Source organism: Patella vulgata, chromosome 4 (genome assembly GCF_932274485.2).
Source record: "Patella vulgata chromosome 4, xgPatVulg1.2, whole genome shotgun sequence".
In the NCBI taxonomy this organism is placed as follows: Eukaryota; Metazoa; Mollusca; class Gastropoda; family Patellidae; genus Patella; species Patella vulgata.
The window spans coordinates 34,498,007-34,511,396 of record NC_065882.2 but is presented as its reverse complement, the minus strand read 5'-3'; the positions used below and the strand labels follow the sequence as shown (position 1 = coordinate 34,511,396).

General features: G+C 38.1%; 1 long non-coding RNA gene across 2 annotated transcripts; it reads right to left on the bottom strand.

Annotated features, from left to right (window-relative positions):
• Positions 1 to 568: 568 nt before the first annotated feature.
• Positions 569 to 2,919, bottom strand: LOC130012401 (uncharacterized). 2 transcript variants are annotated; one of them, XR_008787822.1, is made up of 4 exons: positions 2,821 to 2,919; positions 2,285 to 2,391; positions 1,795 to 1,935; positions 569 to 1,081 (listed from the first exon to the last, which is right to left on the bottom strand). It is a non-coding gene; the product is annotated as an uncharacterized LOC130012401 (long non-coding RNA). The 2 variants fall into 2 exon arrangements; XR_008787821.1 differs by lacking the exon at positions 2,821 to 2,919 and having other exon boundaries at positions 2,285 to 2,419.
• Positions 2,920 to 13,390: the final 10,471 nt, after the last annotated feature.

Genomic DNA, 13,390 nt, shown 5'->3' with positions numbered 1-13,390 from the left:
AGACATGATCGATTTGGGGGTGGTTCTGTTATGGTGTGGGGAGGCATCACTGTTGCTGGAAGAACGGTTTTACATGTTGTTGCAGGGCGTGTTACAGGCCAGTACTACCGGGACAACATCTTGGCAGTCCATGTTGTGCCGTTCGCACGACGTCATGGCCGCCGTTTCATCTTCCAGGATGACAACGCAAGATGTCACAGGGCCAGGATCGTTACAGGTTACCTCCAACAACAGAACATCACCACATTACCTTGGCCAGCACTGAGTCCCGACCTCTCCCCCATCGAGCATGTCTGGGACAGAGGTTACGTCAACGTCAACAACGTCCTGCCAATGTCCAAGAACTTGCTGCTGCGTTGCCACGTCGGACCAATGCTTGTTTGGCAAACAGAGGAGGATTTACCCGTTACTGACTTGGTTGTGATGCTGTGGTAACTTTGCTGTTTGACCCCGGGTATCATTTTACCCTTATAATGGTCAGTCTGTGCCTTACTTAGTCTAACGATCATTTGGAATAAATCGATGAATGTGAACTTCATTTCATTTTGTCATTTGTTTCTTCGTCAGTTTCATTAGGTGACTTTAATAACACTTAAAAATCAAATATCCCCTACTTTTTTTGAATATGATCATTTCTGCTAATAATTATATAAAATATTTACACAGTATATGTGCCCAGAGATAATTATTTACAAATTGGAAACATAATTTTCAAACAATTTCAGAAAATGGTAGAAGTGGATGGATGTAGGATACTTTTGTTGTCTGTGGCTGAAAAAATGCCTGCAGTTTTATTTGACATTTCTGAAGAACCAAGAAACCAACAGCCAATCCAACCCCCATATCCAACCTCAACTGCGCCAGATTGGTGTTCCTATGACAAATGTGGAGATATTGAGAAGTTATGTTGCGGTACCAGACCAGAGAATTGTTTTTCATTAAGACCAGTAAGTGATTTTTTTTCTCTAATAATATCCTTTGATATATTTCATCCACAACAATTAATGTCACTGGCCTGGGTAGTACCGGCAACAGGAAGTTCTGCAGCCTTCATTTCAGTCAATTCAAACTGGCTGGTTTACTGAAAACAGATTTAAAAAATAGTTAAACATACATTATGCAAGAGCTAAAGCCTATTGTAGGTCTTTCTTTAGGCCTGAAATGTTATACAAACTATTAATTAGACATTAATTAACGTATTCAGACCATAATCAACTCTCGATGTCAACGCTAGCCTGCGATATATGTTGGATTATGATCCGATTTGCTGCATAACTTTCCTTCTCGATTTAACGATTAAATGGATAATCTAGACTATGATTTTTGTCGTACCGACTTTAGTAATGATGACCAAGGCTATGCAGAACTTTCAATCATTTATTTCTCGGTTCATAGTGGATCAATTTGACTGAAATTTTCAGCAAATTGCCTTTACATTATCTAGTTTTTAACTATTATAGTGAGAACTGCCAACTCGTTATCTAATCTCGCATAATGTATCTTTAATTTAATTTTTTCAGGAAGTTGAACAGTATTGTTTAGAGCCACGAGTTCTGGATCTTGCAAATGTATATAGAAACGGTGTACTAGCAATTGATATGGACGAAGACATTAATCGAAGGAGCAGACATGCAACCTACAGACAATTTGTTATGTGGTGCCACAGACGTCTTGATACAGTGAATAGAGTAGTAGTACCCTCCTGTTGTGTTTTGAAAATAGGATTATCGATTCAAGACAGAAATGGACAGTACATGGGGTTTATTCCAAGGCGATTATTATGAAAATACTTACATTAAAATCTGTTTCTGTTTCTTGGCTGTCTCTGAAGTTGGTTCTGGCTGGGGTTTTGCAACTGTGCCTGCAATCTTTCGAGGCCCATCCTTGTCTAGTGGTCATTTTCGCCTCGTTTTGCCTTTATCATCGAGTCTGGCCCTATAAATATAGTAAATTCAAGACATCAAAACAGTTCCAGGATGATTTGGCAATTAATATAAATTCTTGTTTCGTGCCAGACATTTTTAATTTTTACACACTTTATTTGATTCTTTAGTAAAAAATGGCTACTTAACATGCTTCAAATTTTTCCACATTTTAGGGTAAGGTTTCTGGTATTTTTCAGAAAAGGAGTGTGTCAGAATAAATCTGCTCTTCTTGACAATGCTCTAACTTATAGAGAGATAAATTAGCCTACATATAAGTTGAAGGAATTTATGTACTACGTATACTACTGTAAAGTTGTAATTTAACTCATCTATCCAATCAAACTTACTATGGTACTTACTTTTCTTGAGTTATATTGTCTTGAAAGGGGCTAATTCCTACAGAGGTTGTAGATATTTCAGGAGGACTGTTCTTTCCCTTTTCTGTATCAGTACTATAAAATTGGTACTATCATGTATAAAAGTGACAATATCATTACCAGTATGTTAATGATGAAAGTGTCTGGTAGCTTACCAACAACTAAGATTTTCACAGCTTTGGAAAATTATTGTGACAAAAAATGAGGTGTAGTAATAACGGATATAATGCAAAGTGAATGAAACAATAATGTCATTGAATAATTCGAAACAGTGATAAAATTGTTATTGTTATTACTACATAAATAAAATATTAAAAATTCATATAAAAGTTGTGTTCGCGTTTTTTCATATAATCCTCGTTTTTAAATTTATGGGATGAAACGACCCTATATAAGTGAGATGAAACAACCCTATATAAGTGGAATAAAACAACCCATGTAATTTTGGGATGAAACAGCCCAGGGGGTTCTACCATAATTGTCAAAAAACAATTAATTAGTTGCTGTACAAATATTACCTGCAATGAATGTTCTGAAACATACAGTGCTCCAGCATTTGAAGGCACACAAATTCCGCTATAGCTGAAAAAAAAATACATTCACCTGTCATTCATCAGAAAATTGTCTGGTAATATTAGTTATTATACAAGATAGTAAAAGAAAACCTTACAATAATTAAATTTAAATTCAGGTTACTGAGATATTCAACCATCTAGATTAAAGTACAGTAGCTAAGTCTCTAACCCAATATTATCCAAAGTCTGACACAAACTATTTGTCAATTTAAATCGGCATTGATGTTGTGATGTTACCGGGAAAAGATGGGCTTCTGACATCCAATTTTTAAGACAAAATGAGCATTTCACACGTGTACCATTTGTAACAAGGGACTCGAATAACAGGGCTAGACATATTCCACAAGTCAGGACGGTGACCCCATATTCTTAGGTGGAGAGCCTGCGTAATAAATACGATTGGTGTAGACTGGAATAACCAGACGTTATATAGATTCCCACTCATTGATACTTCTGGCGCAATTCGTCAAACATAACTGATTAGAATTTACAGTAAAAACAGAATTGATTGAATGTAAATTGTAAATCAGTTTACATACATGTACACATATATTATATTATTATAAACGTTGCGACCCATTTGTGTCAATTTCTAGGTCCCAAATATTAGCGATTTAAACAATGGTAAAGAAATAGAAACAATATTTCAGATTTTTTATAAAATGAAATGGAGTTTAACGTCCTACTGGGCTAATGAAGACAGGCATACGCCATACAGTTGCTATGAGGGAAATTTTGCCTGGGCCTGGAGAGCGGCACTACGGCCTACTCTTATGTTGAATTCCAACTGTCAAGGGATCTTTTACGTGCCTGTCAATGTGTACACTGGACCTCAGTTTTTCGTCCCCTCGAACGACTAGACAGCTGTCCTTATCAGGCCCTCCGTCCTGCATCAATGACAAGGGGGAACCACACCGGAAAATCTCGATGAACTTTCTCGGCAAATACAAGGATCGAACACCTGACCCCCCAGGCTAGCAAGCCAGCGTCTCACCCACTTAGCCACCGTGATCCACACATGTTTTATAAAGACATTATAATATTTATAAACAGTAATATTTTTCAAACTGAAACGTTTCCCAATAATAATAAGCTGAATATAGATTCTCATGATAATATATTTTTTTTGCAAATTAGGCCTACCTGTCCAATAACATCTTTGCCATTTCTTGATGAGTCTCTATTTTCAGTTTCTTCTTCAATTCTTCCCACGGTTATTAATAATTAGACTTGTCAATCGAAGGAAAAAATCACACTGGTCGAAGTCCAGAACAATAATAGATTAGATAGAGATCTAGCTGATTGACACCTCTATATATACAATTCAGACCTAAGACGGGCTGTCTAGAATGTTATTAATCAGTTTGAATTAATTGTGTGGTAATCCAAGTCATTAAAATCCCTATTTCCTTTCACATTCCCGCTGATCGCATATATTTATTTATTTGCGACAATAGCGCCACATAGGAGAGGATATCCCGCTTATGACATCATGGAAAGCTATTCTTAGCACAGGAAGTCAATCAAATCTGGAGCTTATTACCTCCCTTGATACAAATGGCTCTTAGATTATTTGAATCGTCTAACGTTAGACAATTCAAATGTGATTGGACTTAAAAAATACTTTCGAACCCTTTGGACAAGTAAAATAGGATTTAATGGATAATTAACACATCAGGTAAGACACTAACACATCTAGTACTTAGAATAAGGCTATTTTTCTATTTTCTGGAGCTGTCAAGCCAGTCAGAGTGTTATTGTCCCTTTAATGGAAGATGCCAAACTTCAATATACTCTTCCCTCATCGGAATATGTCATACAAAATCTAGGAAGCGATCTCAAATTCATAGCAGAATCGGGTATTACCTGTTAAGTTAGTTGCGAAAAAAAGCACCAGTCACAAAACCTACACAAAACACTAGTCATGGAAAGATAACTGTTTGTGTAGACCAGGTTGGCGGCTACGCCAGCTGCATGCTTTAATAATATCAGAATTAATTGACATCAAGATAGGGAACTACATATCTAGTTACAAAGGAAGGAACTATTGTTGTAGGACAGTATGGCGGTTCAGCATGCTGTATGATTTGATATAATAATAAATTAGGGAAAATAATGACAAAAAGAATAGGGACCTACAGAACCATTATTTACAATGGCAGTGTATATCAATCAATTTAATTTAATTTATGTCTAAAAATTTAATGCCATGTATTATTTCTATAAATGTTTTAATTTCTTTTAATTGTCTGGTTCTGTGTTGCTGCTGGCCCTTCTTTCTCTTTTCAGGTAACTTTTATCTGGGGAGAGTCATACGCAAGAAAAAACCCTAATGAAATGCCATTAACTTTTAATCGCTGACGCTGTGAACCGTATTAAAGTACTTTTAACTAACTTTTAGCCATATGGAACTTATTGGACGAACAGTTTTTATTATGTAAAGAATCCACTGGTCCAGCTGTGAAGTTTTTACTGCGAGCACTTCGCTTTTCCACATAACGCAAGCGGAATCTTTTTCCCCACGAGTTTTTTTTCTGTCCGCACTGATGACGCCAAACATCAGTCAGCTGGACCTCCTGTTTTAACCTATTATTATTATGACAAAGAGAGAAGATGACCCGCCCTCTTGTCTCGCGACAGTGATTTTATAAGTGTGCTTTAAATTGAGTTTTTGTTACACAAAACTTTTTATTTTGTGTTTTTACCAATTTTAAGGTGACTTTTGATATACACGGAAGTTTATATTTTTTGTTTCTACCAATTCTCAAACATTAAGTGTAAATAATGTAATTATCATATTTCCTAATATCAAATTTCATGTATTGGACGCTAACTCTTTAATAAACAACAACAACATCCTTCCTGGATTAGTATCAATTAATTACATAGTCCGGTATTAGAACCAACTCAAAAAGTGATATTATCGTGAAAAAAGTATTAAGAAAACAAGAATATCAGTGATTTTTGTATTTTTTTTAATACAATGTATTTATTAAATTAAATATCATTATGTTAATCAGTAATTCAGAAGTAGTATATCCATATAAGTGTTTTTAATTTGTGAAATCTACTTCTAAGGACAATGTATTTTTAACGCAAATTTTTCTTTTCGGTCAAAACAAATATACGCACATTTTAATTGACCGAAGGACGTGTGGCTAATAGTAATATGTTGGGCGGGCAAACTGACCAAACAGTATATTTCAAGGTATTTAAGGTAGGCTAATTCAATATTATATCATATCCGCATGAGCATAATTGTGTTTCTGTCTGATTAATTATTCAAATAATCATTCTTAGTATACACATTCGACACCGGTGAGTCCTGTTTTTTTTTTTTCTGGGCGCCATTTTGAGAAAATAGACATGACCTACATATATGTAGATGGCTGGTAACAACTGATTGTGTTCTTTTTTTCAGATTGCTGTAGATTTTAGCAATACAATCCAGCGATATAGCAGTCTAATTGCTTTAAAAGGAAATCTGAATACGTACAAAGACCTACAATAAAATCCAGGTGAATTGGAAAAGTTATTCATGTATTTTCTTTATGAAGAGTACCTATTTCAATTTGTAAATTCCCAGTTGTCTTAGAGAAATAATAATTCAAACTTCAATTCAGTTATATTCATGATATGGTGTATTCATTCACACCATATCACCGAGAATTGAATTTATCCAATTGCATAATAATAAAATCTTGACTTTTATTATTTTATTTCTTCAGGCCAGGAACATGTAAAATTGGTAATTGCCTTGTATCACTGCCAACTATAAGGTACAGAGAGTCTTGAGCAGAAATGATAATAAAATATATAATTCATGTATTTTCTTTATGAAGAGTAGCTATTTGTAAATGTCAATTGTGTTAGAGAAATAATAATTCAAACTTCAAATCAGTTACACTCATGATATGTTGTATTTATTCAAATCATACCACGAGAATTGTATTGATCCAATTGCATAATAATAAAAACTTGACTTTTATTATTTATTTCTTCAGGCCAAGAACATGGAAAATTGGTAATTGCCTTGTATCACTGCCAACTAACTATAAGGCACAGAGAGTGTTGAGCAGAAATAATAATAAAAGGTAAGACTTTTTTAATACCTATATTAAACTTAATAGGTTTAATATGGTTCTCATATGTTACTGAGTACAGACTGTACAAAACACATTTATACACATGCTCACAGAGAAGCGGGTGTCTAATTATCAGAAACAAATGTAAACTTAAATAAGCATAGCTATTTGGATAATTGCTTGTGTGGTTCTAGGCTGATATAATGCCACCAGAGTGGTCATTTGGTTCAATGTGCAAATTGGTGATGCATGTAGCAGATTCCACAGCAATTTGAGTTTGAAAGGAGTAAGCAATAATGCTTCCTGGCTAAAATACTTTCCTTGCATTCACATGTAGCCATACATGTGAGTCTCAAAATAATATCTATTGTTAAATTATGCTCTTTTCATTTCCCTCCCTAGACTTAGTAAGTTATTTTATTTTTATTCTGCCATCTAAATAACTCTGTACCCATGACTCGTATACCAAGTAAAAACCAAATCGAAACCCAATTTGTCTAAAAGTGTATTTATGATCATCACTTATGTTTTGCAGAGACTGGAACATCCTCAGAGAAGTACATGTATTTAGTAAATATTAATACCAAAGAAAAAAATCAACTCTACATTCTGAATATAAAGCTATCAAATTCTTTTATAGGTCTTATTATGGCAAACCAAAGGTTATTTGTCACCACTGCCCCTTTTTTCTGTTTTTAATGTCAAATAACACACCCTCTCTAAATATTATATAGACTGCAGTGTAATCCTAAACACTAAGAATTTGACTGAAAACTTGACATATTAAAGAGGAATTATCAATAATTAATATAAGTTTTACAGTCGATAATTATAAAACAATTCAAGCGCTGACCTGGAATGAAGTATGTGTGCTAGTAAGATGCCCGGAAGTATTATTGTATGCTGAAATCAACCTTTATTTTTAAACATTTGGTGAACATTTCAAATGTTATATGCCTGTTTTATATAAATTTTTAATATTCTCTATTTTCTTTGATTTTTATGCTTTTTACTTTATCTATCTATAATTATTTGTCTTGTGCCTTATCTATTAGTTCTCTTTTATGTACTGTAGAATCTTTTTTTAATTCATAATCTTTTAAAGGGAATATTTCTTTTGCTATCTTCTCTGTATAAATCTATTCTTAAAAGTATTTCAATTTAGTGCATAATTAATGTCTTTACAGCTTGGTTTGGTTGTTATTAAATTTATATATAATTAAAATGTATGTTTCGTGGGCATTGGGTAGGGATATTGTGTACATATCTATTTTATTTGCAGTTCTTTTTAAGGTTAATTGTTAAAAGAAATTTAAACAGCTTTTTTTTATATACTAAGCAGCAAAAAAAACGCCAGGTTGGTATGTTACTCTGACTAGACGCATTGCATAATACTTGCCAAATGTTTTTATTGTATATTTGTGACCACATCTCCAACTTTACCTGAGCAATAAGGCCCCTTCCCAAACAAAGAATTGAACCCAGGAAATGTTCTCAAAAACGCAGACTGACTTCTGAGATGGTAATGTGTTCTCCATGATTTTTATGTAACTCATGCTGCACGTGCTGTTCACCGGGACCACCCCTATAAAATGCATCGTCATACCTGGCTGAAACATTCACACTACAACGTCAGCAACATGTCACGACTGAGGACAGCTCAGAGGAAACAGGCGCTTGGAAGACTCGACGCTGGACACACTGCCCAAGCCGTTGCCAATCACGTCCAGGTCAATGTTCGGACCATAAACAGGCTTCAGCAACGCTTTCGGACCACCAACACCACGGATGGTCGCCCCCCCCCACCCCCGAACTGGTGGACCAAGGGTTACCACAGGGCGACAAGATCGCCATGTTGTGCAACAGCACGTTCAGAATTCCTTCACACAGGCATCTGAGAGAGCACGTCAGACAGTGTGAACACACGGAAGACCCATCAGTACCGATAAAGTGCGCCGACGTCTCACCAGAGAGAAAATCCATTGCCGTAGACATTAACGTGGACCGATCCTCACCTCTCGCCATAGACGTGAACGTCTACAGTTTGCACAACAACACCAGGACTGGCGACACAGCCAATGGAGAACTGTTCTGTTCACAGATGAGAGTTGGTATTGCTTATCAACTGCACATGGCAGGGCCCGAATATGGCGTCGACGTGGCCAGCGTTATTCTGACCAATGTGTCATGGAACGAGACTCATGGGGAGGTCGAAGCATAATTGTAGTGTGAATGATTCAACCAGGTATGGGGGTGCATTTTATAGGGCTGGTCCCGGTGAACAGCACGTGCAGCATGAGTTACATGAAAATCATGGAGAACAGATTACCAGCTCAGGTTGCGTTTTTGAGAACATTTCCTGGGTTCAATTCTGTGTTTGGGAAGCAGCCTTATTGCTCAGATAAAGTTGGAGATGTGGTCACAAATATGCAATAAACACATTTGGCAAGTTTTATGCAATGTGTCTATTCAAAGTAACATACCAACCTGACGTTTCTTTTGCTGCTTAGTGCATGTAGGACGTTAAATCACATTTCATTTCATTTCATTTAATACAATCATGTTGCCAAGTATTTCCAACCCTACCGACATGGAAAATGACTACGCACAGAAACGGCAGCAGAAACATTGTGAGACGCAACAGAACCCCACCAGTTTCATAAAGTCTCGTTCGGACGTACACTTTAATCTTGCAGTAAGACACATGTCTGATTAATCATCAAAATGATTAATTTTACACTGCTAAATGTAATGACAATGCTGGTGGTGCTAACGGGTCCGCGGGAAAGAGGGTGCAATACTTGCATTGCCCCGGGCGCTTGCAATATGACACGTGTAATGTCAATATATTACACACCGACTGTTTAGTCATTAAAATAATTGATTTAAACTGCTATACCAATTTAATGACGATGCTTGAACTAACTCTGTTGCGTAACGGAGTGCATACTTGGCTTGCCCCGGTCGCTAGCAACCGACGCTACGGCACTGCATGGATCTCAATAGCCCTTTCAGGGTTGAAATGAAATGAAATGGGGTTTAACGTCCTATTTTTTGCACCGACTTGGCTAATGAAGACGGGGTTGAATGCGCTTTGTTGCGTAAAGGGGTGCAATATTTGCGTTTCTCTGGTCGCTGGCAACTCATGCTACGGCGCTGCATAGCCCTTTCAGCGTGTTGACAAGGGGCAACCACGCCGGAAAACCCAGAGTAACTTTCTCGGCCAATACCAGTTGCGAACCAGCGATTTGCGCACTGAGAAAAAGAATGAAGAGGCGGACGATAATAGGATTAATGGACAAAGAGGCGGGAAAATCTCTTTGCATTGAAAGTTTTGGGCTTCTTGTAAAGTAACTGGATTTTAAAGTTTGGGGTGTGGTCGGCGTAGAATTAGAAAGGAACGAGGCTTTGGCTATCCCTGCCGGTCAAAGCTATTCACTGCAGGGAAACAAACAGTTGGTTTCCCGTCGACGCAACACGACGGGTCCACACAGGTGGAGTTTGATTTTCGGCAACATGTCAAAGTAGTAAAACGCCTCAAGATGGTTGGTCTTCAGACATACCCAGTGGTCTTTCTTGAAAGAAACGAAGGGACATTTTTGTTCAACCCCTTGCCGCATCGCCTGTCACCTGTTTTTCAGGGGCTCGTGGTTGCGTAACCATTTCCACAGACCGTCAAGTAGGATGTTCGGGACGCCCCTGGGATTATTGGCCGTCTCTTAGTCTTCACTCTTGATGTGCGTTCCCATTTCGATCGATCCCTTGGCTTCTTCGCCCTCTACGCCTTTATCGATAAGTTCCCGGCATATCTTTTGGCCAGGTACTTCGCTCGAATGCCAAAAATGAACGCATAAGCCGATCGTGTTGCATCGGTGATCGATGCCGTTTTATTTGTCGGCCAATGTGGCCATGGTGTGGCCCGGATTCCCATTCTCGATGATCGACGGTATTTTTGGGATACCACTGGATGGAACTGTCACTAGCAGGCATGGGGTAAAAGAGCCGGTCGTTGTTCATGATGGCCGATTTTTTTTAAGGTATGGGAAGGTAAAAGGTAACCGGAGTCACTTGAAGAGCAAGGGTGCAACAACGTGGTCTGCGGTCTATCTGATGTCCAGGCTAGTTGAAACAAGGAAACATATATACACAAAAAATATTTCTTTGAACTTCTCCCAGCGAAATATTATAAAATTAAGTTGAAAAAAGAAATAAACACATGTTTTTGGCTAACGTTTTCGGTTCTCTTGAAGCTCTTCAGGCCATATTGATATAATGTAATATATGCTCTTCAAAAAAAGTAGGGGATATTGAATGAAAATACCTATGCAGGTTGTGATACGATGAATAGACATGGACACCTGACATGCTTTGAGAGTATGGTCACAGATGAAGAACTTATCGCTCCAACCGAACCACTGAACTGCACATGCGACACGCAATAGCGCCATACACGTGGGAGGGGTTCATTGTCAAATTTGACACTTCAAGGAAGGGTTGATGAAAACTGCCGCGTGCTGGTTTATCCTATCCATGTTTGCTTTCCTATCGGTTCTTGCATAAGATTTGTTGTTTAGCGTATCTTTGCTTTAGTGTGTTACGTTTAATTTGCAATGAGACGTCTTCAACATGATGAACGTCTACATGCTATTGGCATGCTTCAAATGGGTTCTACACAGCGAACAGTAGCCAACATGCTTAATGTGCCACAGTCTATGATCAGCAGACTGTGGAACCGGTACCAACAAACACACAATGTTAATGATAGACCTCGTTCAGGTCGTCCTAGAGCCTACACAAGCCCAGGATCGATACATTCGTACAGAGGTCCTGCGAAATCGAGGACAAGCGGCCAATCAGCTTTCTGTAAACTTGTACCAAGTTGCAGGAATTCGAGTTGCACCCCAAACGATTAGAAATCGGCTACATGCAGCCCATTTGCATGCGCGACGACCGTGTGTTGTGCTTCCATTAACTCGACAGCACATGACAACCAGGTGTCAATGGTGTAGGCAGCGTAGAAATTGGGGTAATCGTCGATGGGCGCGTGTAATGTTCTCTGATGAGTCCAGATTTACTCTGGATTTCACCGATAGGCGTGCTCACGTTTGGAGGCGTGTAAATGAGCGTCATGCTAACGTTAACGTCAGACAGCATGCCAGATTCGGGCGTGGATCTGTTATGGTGTGAGGAGGAATCACCATGACTGGCAGAACGGACTTGCATATTGTTAAAGGAAGGGTCACTGGTGTGTACTACCGTGACCACATCCTGGCACATATAGTTCTGCCCTTTACTCAACGTGCTGGTCGAAGTTTCATCTTTTAAGATGATAATGTCCGTGCCCACGGCGCTCGTGTCGTGAATGACTACCCCCAGCGTCACCATATTGTCTATTGGCCAGCCATGAGTCCTGACCTTTCCCCTACAGAGAATGTTTGGGACATGATCGGGAGACGTCTTCGTCGACGTCGACGTCAACCGACAACACTGCAAGAATTGGCCGTGGCACTGCAAGAGGACTGGGGTCAGATTGCCTCAAATCGTGATTGGACGGTTGATTAGGAGCATGCCACGACGAATTGTTGAATGTCTGAGGATTGGTGGAGCAATTATGAAGACAAAAATCAAAAATCTCCATGTTCACTTTTGACAGTGTATCTCTTTGCGCGTGAAATGGGGCCGTCAGATAAGCCGTCCATATGAACTGTTGGCCCGTTATTAACATACACTGGTTACCTCTAATAAAAACAACAGTGCATTTCCGCAGTTTTGTATTGTTCCTGAATATCCCCTACTTTTTTTGAAGAGTATATATAAGACAATGACGTTTCGCCAGAGCGTAGTTACGAAACAGATAGTAAAATATAACAAAATATAACATCTAACATTATTAATATTCAGTTATCCAATTTTCCGATTTAAGAAGGGCATATATTTTTTAAATAAAATTCATTTGTTTTCCGGGTGCCAAATTTGAGAACGATGGAGATTTATTCTAATATTTAGTTGGTCATCAGTTTTCCCAATATATTTTTCAGAGCAACCATTGCATATTATTAGATATACTATTCAAAAAAAGTAGGGGATATTTGATTTTTAAGTGTTATTAAAATCACCTAATGAAAATGACAAAATGAAATGAAGTTCACATTCATCGATTTATTCCAAATGATCGTTAGACTAAGTAAGGCTCAGACTGACCATTATAAGGGTAAAATGATACCCGGGGTCAAACAGCAAAGTTACCACAGTATCACAACCAAGTCAGTAACGGGTAAATCCTCCTCTGTTTGCCAAACAAGCATTGATCCGACGTGGCATACTCCTAATGAGACGTCTATGGTCATTTTGGTCCAGATTGTCCCATTCCTGTTGCAACGCAGCAGCAAGTTCTTGGACATTGGCAGGACGTTGTTGACGTTGACGTA